The following is a 22,375-nucleotide window of genomic DNA, read 5'->3' on the forward strand; positions in this document are numbered from 1 at the left end:
CAGGAAGTTTCATATCTGCGCACACTCCCCTGCAGAGTGAAAATCTCATTCTGGAAACATCCCCCAGGCTGTGGCTAAGCCATGTCTCCACAGTATCCTTTCTTTCAGATATGCTAGTTCTGCATGTTTCGCAGAAGAGCTTCTGTAAAGTTTGGAAGGTAGGAGACGGATACTGGCAGAAGTAAAGCTGTGAGTACCGGGCGTGAGTCGTGCCTCGGTAGCTCAGTTGGTAGAGCACTTGCCCACGAAAGGCAAAGGTCCCGAGTTCGAGTCTCGGTCGGGCACACAGTTTTAATCTGCCAGTAAGTTTCATATCAGCGCACACTCCGCTGCAGAGTGAAAATCTCATTCTGGAAACATCCCCCAGGCTGTGGCTAAGCCATGTCTCCACAGTATCCTTTCTTTCAGGAGTGCTAGTTCTGCATGTTTCGCAGAAGAGCTTCTGTAAAGTTTGGAAGGTAGGAGACGGATACTGGCAGAAGTAAAGCTGTGAGTACCGGGCGTGAGTCGTGCTTCGGTAGCTCAGTTGGTAGAGCACTTGCCCGCGAAAGGCAAAGGTCCCGAGTTCGAGTCTCGGTCGGGCACACAGTTTTAATCTGCCAGGAAGTTTCATATCAGCGCACACTCCGCTGCAGAGTGAAAATCTCATTCTGGATTATCAAGGGAGACAGAATAACTGTAGACGCAACGGCCCAACGCGCAGTTACGATTCAGGGAGAAATTCTCCACCACATGACCGACAAGAAAGAAACTATGGAATCTACCGACATGACGACAGACGATATGTTCGTGACGACAGACCTGAATTGCATCAGAACTGGTGGGATTCAAACAGGGCGGGGTCCTCTCGACAAGGTGAATTTGTAGAAGGTAGGTCTCCTAATCCCAACAACGACGTGCGCCAACAAAGAGACAGACGATGACTCGCACCGCAGGCAGCCACGTGCGCTGGCTGGCTCAGAGAAAAATGACATAGACGCTAACTTTGAGAAAATTTTTTAGCATTCGTTACCGACGTATAAAACATGATAATTGATTTGATGTTGAAACTCTGCGTACTAGGAAGAGTAAAGGTTTACACCACATTTCACATGTAAAACCGTTTATCGAAAGATAATCTGCTTTTTAACTTTGTCTTTGCCATAAAACTTTTCACTTCACGTTACTAGTATGCCTTGTCACACTTTTAAACTGTTAACATGCAACAATGTTTGAAGTTAAATATCCAGTCTAGAACCTAGGGAACATTTTTAAACAGAAATTACGAATGCATTGTTGTAGTGAACAGACGACACAATGTTGTATTTGTACATTCTTGCTTGTTAGTTGCACGATCACGTAACGACTATCAGGCTTACATACTTAGGACATATACTGGTACTGCTAATGAGATTTTAATGCAACATGTTGGTTTACTTGAAGATACATTCTGGATTTAAAGTACTTTCTGTGAGATACCAGATGACACAGTGGTTAGTTTATGTGGCAACTACACGATTTTATCACGACGCTACTAATGAGTGACAATTTACAATGTTGCTTTTGCGGTGTATCTGTTTTATATCTGCACAGTTTTTCTGAATTATTCTGGAAAGTAAAACATGTTTTAGTAGTAACTTTTATGGTGTACCTACATTGAGATAGCCTTTTCCGTAGCACAACAATACGTTACAGCACAGCACTTCCTTCATCACGGCAATAAGCGTAATAACTAAGATATATATACGCAAAGCAATTCACTTCGTTTATTACAAGGGAAGTACATTGACTTCAGCAGAACTTTGCTTACAGAGGACGATCACTACGACACTTCCACAGAGATTATCTTACAACAAGACGCACAGTTTAGCGCTACAGTACACGTATTTGAGTGATTAATTTTGTACTTAAAACATTTATTTTTAAAGTTATTTGAAGTACAATGAAACAAAGGTTTTCCGTGATACATTTCATTCCATTGCTGTAATCTGTAACACCTTAGGGTATAATTACATTAATCCTCCGGAGGGTGCACGCTTACTTTGTGTCCTATGTGTCTGGCAAACACAAGGAGCCCTAGCTAATATGGTATTTGCTTATACAACTTTACACATCGGTACCATATTTCTCTAACACAGAATTAGACAGCTATCTGATCATTTAACTCAGAGAGACAAATATTTATTTTACTACATCAGTGACAGATGTTTACGTAATTACACAGTTGGATAACTTCACAGTTATGAAATTGTATTTTGTCTGTACTTTGTGAACTGTTCATATTTTTTCGGAACCATTGTGATACTATGAGAGCTTTGAATGACATATTTGGTATGGGATCATGATTTTTAAAGTACGCTTGAGGTAGATGACACTTTTGATATGAACAGAGAATTTTTTTAGGTTTTGAAATTATTGAAGGGAGCTATGACGTTTTTGAGATTTAACTGAGGTGTTATGATGTTATTATTACGACGACGATGTGAATTATGGTGCTGAGGTATGTTTAAGCTGATGCTATATGAGTTATTTGGTTATGCTACGTATCTGTTATGATGAAATATTGAAGAAGTGTCGATGAATATGTATATGTGTAATAAGGTAAGGAATAATGAGTAGTGGTTAGGGACTCTGGTTTGTGAAGAATGATGTTGGAAACCGAGAATCGTACTTTAAGAGTTCTGAAATGTGCGTATATGCGTGAATGTATCACTGTGCTGGCGATAATTTTTTGGACACTATTATATTTAAAGGATTTTGTTTCTACAGATTTGTAACGCAAATTCTTGACCTGTGAAATATTTTTATATGAGACTGTCACTGTAGCGGAAACTGGTGTCATAAATATTTCGGTAAGAAAGTTAAGTGACCACCTGCACGTAGTGCGTCGTGGGCACCCAGCTGTGCGACAGACGCCTTGAAAAAAAGCCTGTCAGAGGCACAGGTGCAGAGAGAAAAAAAAGAGGCCATTATCCTCGCTATTGACATTCCTTTGTAGAAAGCATAGCAAAAACGACACGCTCATTACTTAGAAAGATACTTTCTTACATCTGCACACCTGGTAATGACAAGCGTCTTTCTACGAGAGTTGAGAGAATTTGTACTAACTTATGAAATGTCACATGACTATTGAATGATATTTTTATGCTTTGCTTTTCATAGTTGCTTATTTCATTTGATATCTGGTTTCCAGCTGTGTTGCAGCATTGGTTTTATAAAATAAAATTAAATGCATTTGCTAATGTGAACACTTTCTGTCAACAGATCTATTAAATAATCATTTTATGATCCACGTTCTTCGAAAAAGGAGCACTTGGAAAGGAAAGAACAGTAAGAAGGGATTAATAACAGTTACTGCATACTTAATTTTCTTTTCAAATACTTGGTAATTTCTTTTGTAGCATAAGTTATGGTACACCACTTTAATTACATAGACATTAAGATGATTAGATTAGATTAGATTAGATTAATACTTGTTCCATAGATCATGAATACGACACTTCGTAATGATGTGGAACGTGTCAGGTTAATAAAAGATGTCTGTACAAGAAATTACATTACACAAAATATTGCATGACACTAATGATTAAGTTTTTTTTTTTACTTAGTTTATATCTAAAAATTCAGCCAATGAGTAGAAGGAGTTGTCATCTAGAAATTCTTTTAATTTATTTTTAAATGTTAGTTGGCTATCTGTCAGGCTTTTGATGCTGTTTGGTAGGTGCCCAAAGACTTTTGTGGCAGCATAATTTACCCCTTTCTGTGCCAAAGTCAGATTTAACCCTGCATAGTGAAGATTAGAATATACATTTCCCTTATCTGCATTGTTGTCTTTAGTGTAATATTTTTTCTGCTTGAGCTTTGTCATGTTTAGATATAAGTTACTGCATTTGCTGCTACTGTTTGCCAGGCATAGTGCTACTAAATTTCACTTCGTATTACTCTGTTAAGCTAGTTTTACTACTGATTTATTTTTCTTGTTGTTGTTCATTGCTTCATATTAGTTGTAATGTTGCATTTGCTATTCTAAGTCCTATATTGCTGCTTTTTTGCCAATTTGCATTTTTTGTCATTGGTGTTTATGTTAATTGTTTTGTGCTGCTGCAATGCGTCATCTCTTAGTTTAGCATCTGAGCTCAGTAGGTTTAAGTTAGCTTAAGAGGGGGTAGACTATATAAGAAACTAACTATGATGAATTGGAAGAAAAGCATTGAGAAGCTATAAGAAAATGGCTTGGCCAAAAAAGTAGTGTACAATGGAGAAAAACTATTTTTGAAAGATAATGTGAACAGAATACAGAAAGCATGCTTGGATAGGATTTTTTTTTTGGCTGGAGCAAATGTTGAAATAAGAGGGACGATCTATGGAATGAAGTTTCGGGTTGGACTGCAGTACCAAATGTTACCCTGAAAACAAACCCTGTCCTTTCCTTTTGTGTCATCCCACTATGTGTTTGTGTACCCTTGTGTATTTATTTTTTTCCTGTCTCTGTGTACTGTTTCATAGAATTTTTTCTCTTCTAATACTAAGCTACATTCACTATGATGAGGAATACTGTTATCCTCAAATATAATTTGCGTTAATAACATGTTATTTACTTCGTAAAGATGTTTACACATTATTTATTCTGTTTTGTTCTAATGCTCATGTGTGATGTTGATGTTTCAAAAGTTATTCTGATCTTTTATGTATGTACTTATGTCATAATTTTTGTAACACTGATGTGCATGTTTATTTCTATTCTATTGTAAAGCCTGTTTTACTACAAATGTTATCTGTATTGTTATGTTCTTTAATGATGTATTTTGTACCTTTGTTATTGTATTCATATGTTATAAAATTGTAATTGACACCAGTTCATCAAATTAAGTAACTTGTAAGTTACATTTCACTTCACACGTTTCTGTTGGTCATAGTATATGGACAATATGTGAGAAGTAGGGACTGATAGTGTTTGCAGGTGTGTTAACAATTCAGCAAGGGACTGGTTAACAGCATTGCTGGTTCTAAGGACAATAAAAAAAAACTTTGTGAGTGTACAAGTGGTGGTTTATGGACTTGCTATATTCTCCGCAAGACTCTTTGATGGTGATTGTGCACGTGCACAGTCGCAATAGATGGCTGCTGGCTCTCTCTATAATGGGTCTACATCTTTGATGGCCCACGAATACCATTATTTCTACAAGGACTGCAGTGGGTCTGCTCCTCTGGTGGCCCACCAATACCCTAATCTCTACCAGGACTACAGTGGGTCTGCTCTGTGATGACCTACCTACCAATATTCTTCAACTTTGACTGACTCTGCAGTGGGTTTGCTCTGTTGTGGCCCATTACCTGTCTGTATGTGGAGAGTCAGCACTGTCTTTCCGTTGGAAGGACAACACTACTTCTTCAAGACTGCATGGAAATCCACTAATTCCGTGTGCATTTTCTTTTACTGCTCCGACTTTGAGAAAAAAGAACACTGCAATTTTACTGTGATGAATGATCAGGACTGTCTTTATGGACTGTGAGAAAATTTTAGCTTTCGACCAACATTGTATCAATAAGTGTGTGCATTTGATATCTTTGTTATTGTAATTATGAAAAATTCTATCAAATCATTATTGGCCACAGCCCAAAACAATGTGTAAAATTTTTTTTGGGGAGCATGGGGGCTATGCAAGTAGGCTGTTTAGGTTTTTTATATTGGTAACGCCACGTAGTGCTCTGTACGAAAATCACTGGCTGTGCTGCGTGCAGTCAGTGCCTGGTTGGCATTGTTGTAATACTCGCCATTGTAGTGTTGGGCAGCTGGATGTTAACAGCGTGTAGCGTTGCGTAGTTGTAGGTGAGCCGCCAGCAGTGGTGGATGTGGGGAGAGAGATGGCAGAGTTTTGAAATTTGTAAGAATTGGTGTCATGAACTGCTATATATATTATGACCACCAAGGTAAATACATTGTTTGTTCTCTATTAAAATCTTTCATTTGCTAACTATACCTATCAGTAGTTAGTGCCTTCTGTAGTTTGAATCTTTTATTTAGCTGTCAGTAGTGGCGCTCGCTGTATTGCAGTATAGGTTAATGTTAGTCAGGGCCATTCTTTTGTAGGGATTTTTGAAAGTCAGATTGCGTTGCGCTAAAATATTGTGTGTCAGTTTAAGCACAGTCTTGTATAATTTTTCTAAGGGGACGTTTTAAGTGGCTACAATAACCAAAGAATTATCATATGCAGCTAGGTATATTGAATATTTAACATTTGGTTCCAAGTTTTATAGCCTTTTAAATGTAAATATTCTTAAGATTTCGTTTCCTTGACCGATTCCACATCCACAACCGCAATTTAATTTGGGTTCTATGGAAGGTACTCGTACAATAGCATATCCGTTCTTATTTTGTAAATATTTATTGTGTAATCATGTTTCCTGACATGATCCACATCCCATAGGGTCTCCACACTATGGAGCAATTGGAACAAGGAATACGTCTAATTTAATCTAGTCTGGTTTATCATACGGCCGTGATAATGTTACTCATATAACGGGGATGGTCAGTTTTTTAACATCAGATATGTAAGTGAAATACAGGAGTTGACTACACTGAGCATCATGTTTTAATAAATTTCAACAATAGAAATAATATGTAAAGTCATGATGCTCAATAGACGCTCAGACGCTCAATTTCGCTTACATTTCTGATGTCAACAAAGTGACCTCTGATGCTAAATTTATAAAATTACGATTACGTCGACCTTAAGGTGAGCTATGATTGAAACTAAAGAAAATCCGGCGAATATGCCAACGTTTGGCGATTTGAAGAGGTTTTCATCTAATAGTAATTTTAAACATAAGTCAGTCTAACGAACTACGATTTCTAAAAAGTAAAAATCAAGGCATCCGTTTACATTGAATGATTCTGTGACATCGGCCGAATACTTTTTCGTGGCTGATAAGCTTTGCGCAGCTATCATTTTCCCAGGTTCTTTTTTAAAACCTTTGTAATGTTACGGGAGTAGATAATTATACTGTAAAATTTCCATTCCTGTCATTTGGGGGTAAGCTTTCAGCAGCAGCAAAAGCCCCATAGCATACGCTGCCACTTATTGTTGCTCTGTGTTTTTACTACGTTCAGTTTCGACGGGAGAAAATTTTCTTTACTGTTACAGCGCAGAAAGTCGGTCCGTTTCAGTAATACATTGCGGACTGTAAGGAAGAGACTGCAAACTAAAATAAAGTTTGCAACTTAGTAGTACTGAAAGAATAACAATATCTTCACTTGTGAGTGCTAACCTTTCCTAGTATTTGTAATGTTCAAAGGTTTGACGATAATAAGGTCGTCGAAGATGGAATGTTAGTTCGATTTTGTAAAATATGTATAAGGTAACAAATGTCTTTGACTTTGCAAAATTTGTATTCACTTACTGTACATAAGATTACTTTTACAGATTTTTAAATCTGCATTTGTACTCTACAAGCCACTGTTTAGCAATTGGTCAAGGGTACGCACGGGAGGTTGTTCGTAATTCTCTGTATATGCCAGAATTTCTTCACTTTTACTCAGTGATATGTAAGGAGACTGAAGCGATATATATCTTTTTTCCTATATAGGAACGTTGATTTCGGGTACAATAAATGCTTGTTAAAGCGTCTATCATTGTAATTTGTTGATTATTTCTATCACACTCTTGTGTTGGCTAAGCAAATCCATGACACATCGCACAGATTCTCTTTGAACGTATCTCTTTCGTTACCACATCTTGATAAAGATCTCAGGACGTTAGGGAAATGGGATTTTGTAAGTAGTCTCCTTCATGGAGGGGAACTAGAGTCTTATGATACTGCCGATAGAACGCAGTGTGATACGTATTTGCATTTGCTACGCGCAAATTTATGTGATAGTTTCACCATCTATCGCTTCTGAGTGATACTGCTAGATATTTGTTGGCCATGAGCGATTCCACTGAGTGAATGATATATTTTTTCAACTAGTTACAGTCATTACGTTATATTTAGTGATGTTGAGAATCAACTGCCAGTATTTGTACAAAACGCTGATTATCTGCAAGTCTCGTTGCATCTCCTAAACCACGTGGCCTGCAGCTGAACAGCTGCGTCGCTTTACCGTACGACTTCAGAGAGCTAAAACTGTTGTCCGCCACGTGATTTATAAATGTTACGAACACTAATAGCAATGGTCCCATGAAACTTCCTTGAGGTACGCCGAACGAGACTTAATGCGTTCTGTTTGCAAGGAATTCTTGAGTCAATTCGTATACCTGTTATGATTTTGGGTAATCATGTATTTTGCGTAGTAGGCTACGGGCAGAAATTTTGTAGAAGACCTAACGTAAATCTAGCTACACAGTTTCAACCTTGTCTCCACTAACAAGTTCGTTTGCGTGGCCATCCTCCGCAGCAAGCACAGAAATATTTGTTTTGTAAATAAAACCGCTATTTCTTGCTGTACTGTAATTTATTTCTCCCAGACGCGTTTCGCCTTTTTTTATTTTTGATATTTTACTGCAAGGCATGTTCAGTGGGAAAGTTTGTTGGCATCTGCGTTTCCTCTTATGTGGTCTGGAGGTTGCACTTCCGCTTCCTTTCCGAACTTTTTCTTCACACTCTTCACCTTATTTTTGTGGTGCACTATTATCTTTTGCCACTAGTTATAGATATTTGTTTCAAAACTGTGCCACCCTAGATTGTAACATGTAGATAAACAAACCAAACAGGAGGAAACATATAATAAACTGACAACATTTACGTCTTTAATAGCATAGTTTTCCCCATATATGTCTATAACTAGTGGCAAAAGAGTAATAACGCACCTCAAAAATAAATGTAGACATGATGAGCAGCGTGAAGAAAAAGTTCGGAGTATAAAAATGTGCTTATGTTTCGAAAATGAAGTGGAAGAGCTACCTCTAGACCAAATGAGAGGAAACTCAGCTGCCAACAAACTCTCCCACTGAAGATGCCTTAGAGTGATAAAAAAAAAGGGCGAAACGCCTCTGCGAGAAAGAAATTACAGTACAGCAAGAAAAAGCGGTTTCATTTTCAAAACAAATATTTCTTGACTCCACTATTTACAGCCTCTTTAACGACGTAGACGAACAGAGAAAGTAAAGTTCCACACAATACAAGTCTTGATTTTTTAAGAAGGATTTATCGGTCTCGAAAGAAATCACCATAGACGAGTGTAAATTATGTTTCAAATTCTACAACGAATTGTCTTATGTGTGATACGTCTGCAGTTAAATATCTGAACGACCTATGCTTTTTTCGATCAATACGATCGGCTACTTCTACTATTGGCTACTTCTAGCAGAGGGGTCAGTGATTGCGCATATTAAGTATACAGGACTTCCCAGGAGGAGTGGTAAATACTCAAGGACATGACAGGAACAACGATTCGAAAAAAAAAATTACAGTAAACATGCATGGGCTCTAAAATGCATGCCTTAAGGGCTATGAACACTTCTTCATCTTCGACAGCCTGAAAAAAATCTCTTCTATTACAAGTTCCTTTCTTTCCATATTTTGAGTGTGGTAGGACTATATCGATGCCTCTTCTTTATTCTTCTTCTTGTTTCTTGTTTATCCTGGCTTCTTGAGATCTCTTGTGAAGAGACACGATGCAACACGTTCAGTAGTGGCGTGGGACAAGCAATGAAGTTACACAACAGTTAGTACTTTAACTTTTGAAACCACCTGTTTATTAGCATTCCTGGAAATAAAAGCACTCTCGTACTCTCATGCGCTCAGAAAATTTCGTGTAACAGTTTGTACGTGTAATGGGACTTATTACGTCGCAAATCGTTCTAATTAATTAATTAATCTGCATTACAGTGTTGCTAAGCAACATGATCAACAAGATTATATGTGTCTCAATTAAAATTGAACCTCGATATTTTGAATAAACTTTCGGTTCATCTTTGTCAAAATAAGCACTTGTCTCAAAATTAGTTTCCAACTTCGTGCATTAAGTCCAAGTGCGTTCGCAAATATTGCACGCGATCCACTCAGCAGGTAGATCACGCACTAGCGTGTAACGTATATCAAACCGAGCGCGCGGGTTTCAGTTTTCCCTAATGGGCTAAACGACTCTTTTGTGATAACATGATGTGTCCATCTCACGTAAAGTCCAAATTGAAACTGGATTTGTCTCCATTCAAAATAACAAAAAATAAAATTCATCGCGCAGGTCAGCGAACTGTACACGCGCACGTTTTGCGCTTTAAGTGACAACTCGTCTCAGAGTAAAAGCCGCACATAAATTCACACTTTTTCATGCACACGAAATTCAGACACCTTTATATTAAACAGATAAATTATGGCCTGCAATTACTTATTAACATTTCCCATTCTGAATGAACTTCAAGAACTTGTATTTCATAATCAATAAAATTTTATCGCCTGAAAGAAACTATTAGTTTGCTAAAACGGATTCAGATTACAGTCAACTCGTGTCTAGACGATGACGTCACGAATCCATATTTGCTTGGAATGAACGAAATACCTATACTGAAAAATACTGTCCGTTGAGTAATTTACTGACTTTTATAACAAATTTGGTACCCCTTGCATCGCTGCACTGCCTCCCCAATCTGTAATGTAGCGATAAGATCGAAGACGTTACAGGATTCACTGGAGCGTGCTAGGGTTGTGTACTGTGCTGTTATAGCTTAGTCCAGCCATACCAAGATTCAAACCATAACATACACTTTACATCACATCTTACATTAGTAATTGCAAATGGGGACCTAACAGAAATTGCCCACTTAAACGAATCTCCAAAAGTCAATGAATTTGTTCAAATTTCACTTTTTGAGACGATGCATTTCACACTCACTACACAACACACACACAACAAGTGCCTATTTGGTGAGAAGCCCTTTCAACTGTCTGCATAAGGCAGGGATTGCAGCCAGTTCCAATAGAAAATGGATAGAGCTGCGACCTCCACCGAGCCGTATACGCAGCTATAGTCTTCTTCTTTCTTGCTCTTCAAACGTGCCGCGTACAGTGTCGGGTTGAATGACATACCAGCTGGTAACATCATCTATGCTTCTCCACCGTGTGTCTTGTGATTCTCTCTGGAGCAAGTGTTGTGTCTTCGCCTGATATTATTTTGTCAGCAGAAAAACGAAGTCAATGCGTAATTCTTCCAGTTATTCGGCGAATATGTTTTATAATTTGTTTAATAAAGATTATTTCAATGAAATTGAGATTACAGCATCTGTTGTCGGTTTCACGGCTTGAAGTTGCTTACTGCTGGTTGGCAGTATTCTCGTCGACGTGTGCATCGTGGGGTCTAGTGAAGCAGGGGATACAACCGGTCGGCTTTGGCCAATGACGTCATACATTACTCATAGATAATTATGGTTCAAATGGCTCTGAGCACTATGCGACTTAACTCCCGAGGTCATCAGTCCCCTAGAACTTAGAACTACTTAAACCTAACTAACCTTAGGACATCACACACACTCATGCCCGAGGCAGGATTCGAACATGCGACCGTAGCGGTCGTGCGGTCCAGACTGTAGCGCCAAGAACCGCTCGGCCACCCCGGCCGGCCAGATAATAATGTCTTCACTTTCAGCTGTAGATAAGAAAATAGTTCTGTGTTCCAGATAAGCGCTAACATTGTACGTTAAAATAATTGAATGTGAGTTTAAAAGAGATCGCTACATATTGCTCAAAATATTCTCCGCGTGCATTTGTTTAAATAATTGGTTGTTTGCAATTCATTCGGTACTTAATTTCATTCTTAGTGATATTGAGGTAATTTGGACTATTGGTTTCTTATTTTAGGACAATTTTTAGTATCTCATTTTCGTTTGTAGGTATGGGTTTATCTGTTCCGATGAACCTGGGTGATTTGAGAGAGGCTATGGGCGTAGACATGTTGGCCACGATTTGTTTTTTTGCAAATATGTGGTCTCGTTGCCGAGTATGTTCGATGTCGTGAGTGCGGCAAACATATGCGCCTCACAAGTGTATATCGTCATCGTACTCACGACTTATTCGTATGGCGCTGCAGCAAAGATCGGTTGGGGTGGTACGGTAGACGAGGAACGTGCTTCGAAAAATCTAAGCTCGCCTTGAGAGAAATTATGAAAATCACCCACTGTTGGTGTGGCTGTGTGTCCATGAATGTCGTGTGAGTATGCGTAAAGTGGTGGGCTGGTACTCTTTTTTGTAGGGTAGTTTGTGGGGAACACATGAAATATAGGGGGCCGTTGGGGGGGGTGTTATGATCGAAATTGACGAGTCGCATTTTGGCATGAGGAAGTACAACAGCGGGGGGGGGGGGGGGGGGGGGGGGGTGAGATAACCTCTGGTGCGATTATGGATTTTTTTTTTTGGGGGGGGGGCTGTAGTTTCAGGTCAAGAGTGTGACGATGTAGTGTTTAAAGTAGTACCCAATCGAAGGAAGGAAGTTTTGGTCAGCTTAATTGAAGATCACATTGCAGGGGGTTCCATTGTAATTTCAGATGGTTTTTCTTCATATAGGGATTTAGGGAAAAGGGGTTATCAGCATCTCGTAGTTAATCACAAGGCACTCGTAGTTAATCCACAGGGGCTTGCACAAATAGCATAGAGGGTTATTGGTCAGCTGTGAAATCTCTTGTAGGGAAGAGGGAACGCCCGATTTCCACACTTCAAAGACACTTAGACAATTATTCATGGAGGCGTAGTATTCCCCAAACGTATTGCTTGTTTAAATGTTTCGTTAAACGTCTTGGGCAGATGTGCCGTCCGAAGTATGTTAGCTAATTTCACATTAGGATGGGGGGTGGGGGTGTGAATGTGTGTGCCTGTACGTGTATGTATGCTTGTGTGCGTGTGTGTGTGTGTGTGTGTGTGTGTTTTGTTTCTTGTGTATGTGGATATGTGATTTTTGTTGATGTATTTCTAGGCGAGCTTAAAAAAAAATGGCTCTGAGCACTATGGGACTTAACTGCTGTGGTCATCAGTCGCCTAGAACTTAGAACTACTTAAACCTAACTAACCTAAAGACATCACATACATCCATGTCCGAGGCAGGATTCGAACGTGCGACCGTAGCGGTCGCGTGGTTCCAGACTGTAGCGGCTAGAACCACTCGGCCACTCTGGCCGGCTGGCGAGCTTCGGTTCTTTTAAGTTCCCGTGTGGTAAGTTCAGTTTTCCATTTTTTTCCTTTACTGAATTTGACTATTTTGACGTATTTCATTGTTGAATTACTCCATTACTGATGTTTTCTTGTACTCCAGCACGTAACAGAAATTTCGGAGCTGTCGTTCTTCTTTCGTTTCCCAGCACTAATATCAATACGATTTTTTCGAATCTGTACTAGCAATATTACAGGTGAAACTCCCGACACAACTAAAATTTGTATCCCGTCCTTCAGTTGACCATTTCACTGACACTGCCTATTCGAAAAGAACGACATGTGTAACATTGATGAGATTTACCTATATATGTCAACTGGAGAACAGGATAAAAACGTTGTGTATAGCTATATAGCTCAACTATACTATTGTCACTGCTGTGATCAAAACTATAACTTTCAGTCGATACTATTAGCATCGAAGGCGAAAAAGAAACTACCCCACTGTGAAGTACGGGATACAAATTGTATATGTGTCGTCTTATTGCCTCTTCGCGTACTTCAACTGAGGTACAGGTTTCAAATGTAACGTATGTCCATTTCCACGTTTTCGTTAGCAGTGTACATATATATATAGGTCAACGGAAGTATAGGATACAAATATTATGTACGTAGCTCCTTCTGCAAACGGCAGTACTACTATATACGTAAGAACAGACAATTGGTGGTAGCGGAGGCGAAAGAAACAACACATGTAAAATTTGTATAGCGTGCTTCAGTTGACCTATATAGTTGAACTGAACAACAATGTTAACGAAAACGAATATGTGACGTGAGGTATACTATGCTACCAATATTTCCATCCATTTTTCCCCTTCATTTTCCAGAGAAATAACATGATACAAATATGCGATATCCTTAACGTGAAAATATTACTTGTCTTGACATACGTCAACCGTACTTTTTGTATTTCGTATTCCTTTGTTTCTGAATACCCTTATCAGCTGTTACATCTGTTTGATAAATGGTCTCTGGCAAATTCTGACGTCATTTCGGTATCAAATGCTGCAGCATATTGGGAAATCTCGAGCATGTTTCAATCCGAGTATCGTTTGCCGAGTCCTTGAGAATACTTTACAAGAGAGAAAATGTATGTAGAAAGAAAATATAAGTAGAATGATTAAAATGTAAATACTGAATATAGAAAGATAATGGGACATACAGTTCTTCTAGCTTTAGTTTAATGCACCTGATAGTAATATGTCATCTGAAAAAAATTACTTTGTAAATAAAAAAGGTGTATATACATTAGAAAAAAATGACTGTGTAAGTGTACCAACAAAAAATTGTAATTTGCTGTTGTTGTTGTTGTTGTGATCTTCAGTCCTGAGACTGGTTTGATGCAGCTCTCCATGCTACTCTATCCTGTGCAAGCTCCTTCATTTCCCAGTACCTACTGCAGCCTACATCCTTCTGAATCTGCTTAGTGTATTCATCTCTTGGTGTCCCTCTACGATTTTTACCCTCCACGCTGCCCTCCAATGCTAAATTAGTGATACCTTGACGCCTCACAACATGTACTACCAACCGATCCCTTCTTCTAGTCAAGTTGTGCCACAAACTTCTCTTCTCCCCAGTCCTATTCAATATCTCCTCATTAGCTGTGTGATCTACCCACCTAATCTTCAACATTATTCTGTAACACCACATTTCGAAAGCTTCTATTCTCTTCTTGTCCAAACTATTTATCGTCCATGTTTCACTTCCATACATGGCTACACTCCATACAAATACTTTCATAAACGACTTCCTGACACTTAAATCTATATTCGATGTTAACAAATTTCTCTTCTTCAGAAACGCTTTCCTTGCCATTGCCAGTCTACATTTTATATCCTCTCTACTTCGACCATCATCAGTTATTTTACTCCCCAAATAGCAAAACTCCTTTACTATTTTAAATGTCTCATTTCCTAAACTAATTCCCTCGGCATTACCTAACTTAATTTGACTACATTCCATTACCCTCGCTTTGCTTTTGTTGATGTTCATCTTATATCCTCCTTTAAAGACACTGTCCATTCCGTTCAACTGCTCTTCCAAGTCCTTTGCTGTCTCTGACAGAATTACAATGTCATCGGCGAACCTCAAAGTTTTTATTTCTTCTCCCTGGATCTTAATACCTACTCCAAATTTTTCTTTTTTTTTTCCTTTACTGCTTGCTCATTATAGAGATTGAATAACATCGGGGAGAGGCTACAACCCTGTCTCACTCCCTTCCCAACCACTGCTTCCCTTTCATGCCCCTCGACTCTTATAATTGCCATCTGGTTTCTGTACAAATTGTAAATAGCGTTTCGCTCCCTGTATTTTACCCCTGCCACCTTTAAAATTTGAAAGAGAGTATTCCAATCAACTTTGTCAAAAGCTTTCTCTAAGTCTACAAATGCTAGAAACGTAGGTTTGCCTTCCCTTAATCTTTCTTCTAAGATTAGTCGTAGGGTCAGTATTGCCTCACGTGTTCCAACATTTCTACAGAATCCAAACTGATCTTCTCCGAGGTCGGCTTCTACAAATTTTTCAATTCGTCTGTAAAGAATTCGCGTTAGTATTTTGCAGGCGTGGCTTATTAAACTGATAGTTCGGTAATTTTCACATCTGTCAACACCTGCTTTCTTTGGGATTGGAATTATTATATTCTCCTTGAAGTCTGAGGGTATTTTGCCTGTCTCATACATCTTGCTCACCAGATGGTAGAGTTTTGTCTGGACTGGATCTCCCAAGACCGTCAATAGTTCTAATGGAATGTTGTCTACTCCGGGGTCCTTGTTTCGACTCAGATCTTTCAGTGCTCTGTCAAACTCTTCACGCAGTATCGTACATCCCATTTCATCTTCATCTACATCCTCTTCCATTTCCATAATATTGTCCTCAAGTACATCGCCCTTGTATAAACCCTCTATATACTCCTTCCACCTTTCTGCTTTCTCTTCTTTGCTTCGAAATGGTTTTCCATCTGAGCTCTTGATATTCATAAAAGTGGTTCTGTTTTCTCCAGAGGTCTCTCTAATTTTCCTGTAGGCAGTATCTATCTTACCCCTAGTGAGATAAGCCTCTACATCCTTACATTTGTCCTCTAGCCATTTTGCACTTCCTGTCGATCTCATTTTTAAGACGTTTGTATTCCTTTTTGCCTCCTTCATTTACTGCATTTTTGTGTTTTCTTCTTTCGTCAATTAAATTCAACATTTCTTCTGTTACCCAAGGATTTCTACCAGCCCTCGTCTTTTTACCTACTTGATCCCTTGCTGCCTTCACTACTTCATCCCTCAGAGCTATCCATTCTTCTACTGTATTTCTTTCCTCATTCCTGTCAATTGTTCCCTTATGCTCTCCCTGAAACTCTGTACTACCTCTAGTTTAGTCAGTTCATCCAGATCCCATCTCCTTAAATTCCCATATTTTTGCAGTTTCTTCAGTTTTAATCTACAGTTCATAACCAATAGATTGTGGTCAGAGTCCACATCTGCCCCTGGAAATGTCATACAATTTAAAACCTGGTTCCTAAATCTCTGTCTTACCATTATATAATCTATCTGATACCTTTTAGTATCTCCAGGCTTCTTCCATGTATACAACCTCCTTTCATGACTCTGAAACCAAGTGTTAGCTATGATTAAGTTGTGCTCTGTGCAAAATTCTACCAGGCGGCTTCCTCTTTCATTTCTCTCCCCCAATCCATATTCACCTACTACGTTTCCTTCTCTCCCTTTTCCTTCACTCGAATTCCAGTCACCCATGACTATTAAATTTTCGTCTCCCTTCACTACCTGAATAATTTCTTTTATCGCATCATACATTTCTTCAATTTCTTCCTCATATGCAGAGCTAGTTGGCATATAAACTTGTACTACTGTAGTAGGCGTGGGCTTCGTGTCTATCTTGGCCAGAATAATGCGTTCACTATGCTGTTTGTAGTAGCTTACCCGAACTCCTATTTTCTTATTCATTATTAAACCTACTCCAGCATTACCCCTATTTGATTTTGTATTTATAACCCTGTATTCACCTGACCAAAAGTCTTGTTCCTCCTGCCACCGAACGTCACTAATTCCCACTATATCTAACTTTAACCTATCCATTTCCCTTTTTATATTTTCTAACCTACCCGCCCGATTAAGGGATCTGACATTCCACGCTCCGATCCGTAGAATGCCAGTTTTCTTTCTCCTGATAACGAAGTCCTCTTGAGTAGTCCCTGCCCGGAGATCCGTTGGGGGACTATTTTACCTCCGAAATATTTTACCCAAGAGGACGCCATCATCATTTAACCATACAGTAAAGCTGCGTGCCCTCGTGAAAAATTACGGCTGTAGTTTCCCCTTGCTTTCAGCATGCTATATATAAGAAAAAATAACTCTGACAATAATCACTGTATGTTTTTATAATCCGAAACAAATAGCTTTGTAAATAAAAGAAAAAACTGGTAATATACAAAAGCCAATTATTATAAATTAAACTACCAGAAAAACAAAATTCTAAATAATAAACTATTGGTACTTTGTTATATTATTGTTGTTTCCACACCCTACCACTGTAGAATTAGTGTTTGTTACAAATCTGTACCTTTTGCCATGGTGAATAAATGTGAAAAGAAGCGGTCTGAACAACTGAACTAGTTATAAAGGATTTTAAGTGGGAGGCGGATCTCTAATCTTATTGGTCCAGGGGGCGGAGAGGGAGCCACTTTAATGTGCTGCCATTGGTCCAGGGGTTTCTCACCTATTTTATATCACATGACCAGTATTAAGTTATGTCATGACATAGTCCACTTGCCTAAGGTATGGGGGTTCACCTGGATGACTTTGCGTATAACCATGCCACTTGCTAAGGCATGTGGGTAGGACAAGGATTCCCCTGGATAAGCTGGAGTATTGCTCATACAACTGCCTAAGGTCCATAGTGGTTCCTCTGGATGATCTTGATCAGTTCCCTGGGGGAGGAGAGCGGGACACGACCCTGAATATAAGTTATAAGTCACCAAAGTGTGTAACCTGACACTGGAAGTGTAATGTAACACGGGAAGAGACTCTGAGATCAGATCATTATCTCAGCCAATATGCCCACTGGTAATCTACTCCTGGTGTACCACAGATAAAGTTAAAGTTGTTGTGGGCTCACAGAATCAGTTACGAAAAACCACCCTCGAATATTTTGCTCTCACCTAAAACGAAAATTTAGAACATTTTACTAGCGCAGCTGCTTCGCTGCCCTATCTCGACTGCTGCCAAGCGCATTCGCCAAAACATCACGTCTCACAAAACTAAAAAACCCAATAGGCTATTGATAGAACACCGTGTCCGCGCTGGTTCTTGTTCTTAAATACTTTCTGTGATGTCTCTCTTTTCTAAATCTGTGCTAAACATTAAAATGATGACCTCTATTCACTAGGACTATTTGCACCTCATATACAATATAATTACAATAACTCACAGTTATCACGATCACTTTGCGACATCTCGTTACTAACAAAATAGAGTATTATTAAAGTTATTAGCAATTCTTAAGCTTACAATATAAAATTATTACATTAAAATTACAAAATTGAATAAAGTGTTTCCTTCTGCTCTCTAGATACATATTATTTTATTAAAATGAGATTTAATATTATTTTTACTATTGGCCATTTAAATACAGTGTGTTTCACAATTTGTGTCACACACTTCACACACTTAGTAGATCAGGTTTTACGTAGGAACCCATATCTGGAACGTCATCTAACAGTGCTACAGGGCGTCAAATTTACAAGCGCCAGCGCCCATAAATGAATGTAGACGATTCCGGTATGATGTTACAAGCTTTCAGGGATAATGGAGAAGAGTAAATGTATCAATTTGAGGCCAGGGTCCTTCTAGCGGAAACGAACGAGTCAACAGTTATAAGCGAAAACCGTTCTGATACCCCTGACAGTGAAATACATGCACCAGTACTTTTGCTACTAAGATTGTAGGATAGGCAACTTTCAGAGGTGGTAGTATAGACCAAAACAAGAAAAAATGTCTAGTAAACATACCTTAAGATCTATGAGCACATGTTCAGTAGAGGAGACATGTTTCACTCTAGCGAAGATGAACAATTAAGTGCTCATAGCTACTCAGGGATGAGACACTTTTTCTTGTTTCAGTCCGTACTACAAGGTCTGAAACACTCTTAGCAACAAAGCGCCGGTACAAGTATTCCACTGTCAGAGGTTTCAGAACCAAGGAACCTTATCTCAGACTGATACATTTATCCGGATCCATCATCCTTTATAACTTAGCGTCGTTGGATGACGTTTCCAGACGTGCGTTCCTTTGTAAAACTTGAAGTTCCCTCTACAACCTCTATGAAACACCCTGTACATAAACATTTAAAGTATACCTATTATCTAACTGTAGATATTCATTACAATGGGAAACAGTGCGAAATAAGTGTCATTCAACCAAACCACTTTTTTCTATTGCCCCATAGCCCTGTGTTAATGGCTTCGGCACCATGTTTTTCTGTTATAGGCATTTGCATCACTGATGAGCGCTTTCGGAATTCGAACTCGCCTTGCAATTCCCACCTTGCGAAGCTCCCCTGGTGTTTTTTTGGTGCTGACAGAGTTCGCTTGTGCGACTTTTCCAACTGTCGTCCTCTTACTTTTTGTTACAACCCTCTTCAGTAATCGTCTGTCACGATCATTCATCACACGCTTCGGCCCGCATTTTTTTCTTTTTTCTTTTTCTTTTTGCACCCTAAAGCCTCATTGTGACACAGCGGATGGGTTTTTCGGCTTTCGCTGTATGCTGTGTAATCCTTCGATTCGGTGCTTGTTGGAACACCTTGGTTACGGAAGTACCCATCTTAAGTTTACCAACAATTTGTCCACTTTAGGCTTCACTCAGTTTCGACATAATGCACTTGCCGCTACACGCAACACTATTGTGACCACGACCGACGCTTAGAGCGTATTGTCGCTATTGGACATCATTCTTGGTCAAATATAACAGCACAACCTGCAGACTTGGCTAGCATCAGCATTTACGTTCAACCATATATTTCTCTCGGTCTTTCCATATTTCTGTCCAGCCGCTTTATAATGTCCACTACGCCAGCTCTCGTAGTGCCACAAATTCCCTGTTGTTATTCATTTGACGATATTTTCTATAGTCGCTTACGATTTGTTAATGCATAATGAATGTATAACTTAATAGAAAACCAGTAGAAGCAATATCAACAGTTTTGAGAAGGTATTGCGTCGGCGGAAGCGTTAGGTACAGAGCTGCTCGCTACTGCAGGAAGAGGACACTGCGGAGTTGAGACACGTCATTGCAGCGAAATCGTCAGTAAAGTTCGATTAATGTCCCGGAGAACCAACACGTGCCTAAGGGACTGGCACTATAAGAGTTTCCGTCGTGTTTACAGATATGATTCTCTAGCATGCACCGAAAAAACGGCTCTGTAGAACTTGATTCCACCTAGAGGTTGAATTCAATTCATAGGGAGACACAGACCACAACCTCTCTGCTTATATAAAATCCGGAAAAAAATTCAGATGCGAACTTGGAGATGTCGGCACGTTGAAACATGGTATGTTACAGTGTTCTCTAAACAGCGATATCGGGAGCAACACCGCAGTAGATACAGAAAGCGAACCTCTGGAGTGGCTGCAGGGCCGCGTCGGCAGACCTGTGACAGTGGAGTGAAGGAACCGTGGCGTAGCTAACGGTGCAGCAGCGGCGCCTCTCACCAGATGCTTGACGTATTCGGAGCAGGCCTGTGCGCCTGTAACTGCCTGCAACGACTCCTACATGACCTCACCATTCATTTGTAGACTGGCTTCCAGAAGTGAAGGAAAAGAAACATCAATAAGAGATGAAAAACAGTGGCGGTGCGGTCGGTACGCCATCTTTACATAAGAAACAACTGAATGTTTCAGAAAACAACAATTGGCGATGTGGGAGTACGGGTGCAAAATATTCCAGCAGATATACATGGCAGCTACAAGGAAACAATTGCACGTTTCCGTTATAATAACGGTAGTTGGCCCGTGCCAAATTTGCAACCTCGGTCGACGGCGAGACGGTGACATTTCCAACAGAACGGAACTAATGCGTCACGAGGTAAAAGAGAAAAAGGCGCATTGCAGCTGCACTGGTGAAAGTAAATGCCGTGTGTATCTTGCAGACACCAGCTGCTCTAGTATTGCAGGCTTGATGTTAATGTTTTTCGGGTCGTTAATCTGTATGGACGTTGTATTAGCGGCAGAATAGTGTGACGTCACGAGACAGGAAAGTATGACAAAGGTGTCAAATGGCTCTGAGCACTATGGGACTTAACATGTGAGCTCATCAGTCCCTAGAACTTAGAACTATTTAAACCTAACATAAGGACATCACACACATCCATGCGCGAGGCAGGATTCGAACCTGCTACCATAGGGGTCGCGCGGTTCCAGATTAAAGCGCCTAGAACCGCTCGGCCTCACCGGCCGGCACAAAGGTGTCACAATAGGACGTTAGAAACAGGTAATTTCGTTCAAAGTTTGCCTATCAGATTACTTTTTGCCTTTGAGGGAATGTATATTTTACACTATCTTCACTAATTTTTAGTGGTTTTTGAAGCTCAGTGGAATGCATTCTTCTGAGTAAGTATAATGTTGACTGCTCTTTCACACGTTCATATTACTTTTTCTTTCGAACGGCATCCACAATGCAGGGTACGTGTTCGCTTTGCGTTTTAAGTTTCGTAACCTTGGCACCCGTTTATTGGCAGTAACTCAACGAGTTCACTGGCAACGTAACGACCGAGATACTGTTTCGTTGGCAGTGCACGGAGAATCTAGCGGTCGTGCAGCAGGTCACCGTTATCGAAGTCTGAAGGAAAAGAAAATGAAATCAAATAAAGTGTGCAAACTCCCGACGCTTCTCAGTCCAGAAACATATATGCTACGTATTTATTTGTTTTCTTTACAAATGCATTTTATATCATAAGACCTAGCACTAGGTATGGTTTCTGATAATGCAGTGAACTTCCTTCCAGCGGTGTCATGCTACGTCGGATTATGCCCAGTCAGAGTTCTTCACTCTTTTTCGTGAATCTGACGTAGCTTCGCTGTCAGAGCAATGTATCTGTTAAGTTTTATTTGAAAAGCACAGTAGCTATTGCAGAAACATACGAAATTTTAAAGGAAATGTTAGATGACAACACTAAAACAGACAAGAACTTATTAATGACAGAAGTAAACCGACCGGACAACGATTGATGGTGATAATATACAGAAGAGCCAAAGAAACTG

The 22,375-nt window shown here is 39.5% G+C and overlaps 1 non-coding gene across 1 annotated transcript; it reads left to right on the forward strand.

Annotated features, from left to right (window-relative positions):
• Positions 1-211: 211 nt before the first annotated feature.
• On the forward strand, positions 212-286 carry Trnas-cga (transfer RNA serine (anticodon CGA)). Its single transcript has one exon. It is a non-coding gene; the product is annotated as a tRNA-Ser (tRNA).
• Positions 287-22,375: the final 22,089 nt, after the last annotated feature.

The sequence above is a fragment of the Schistocerca gregaria genome, chromosome 1, assembly GCF_023897955.1.
Source record: "Schistocerca gregaria isolate iqSchGreg1 chromosome 1, iqSchGreg1.2, whole genome shotgun sequence".
NCBI classification, from domain to species: Eukaryota; Metazoa; Arthropoda; class Insecta; order Orthoptera; family Acrididae; genus Schistocerca; species Schistocerca gregaria.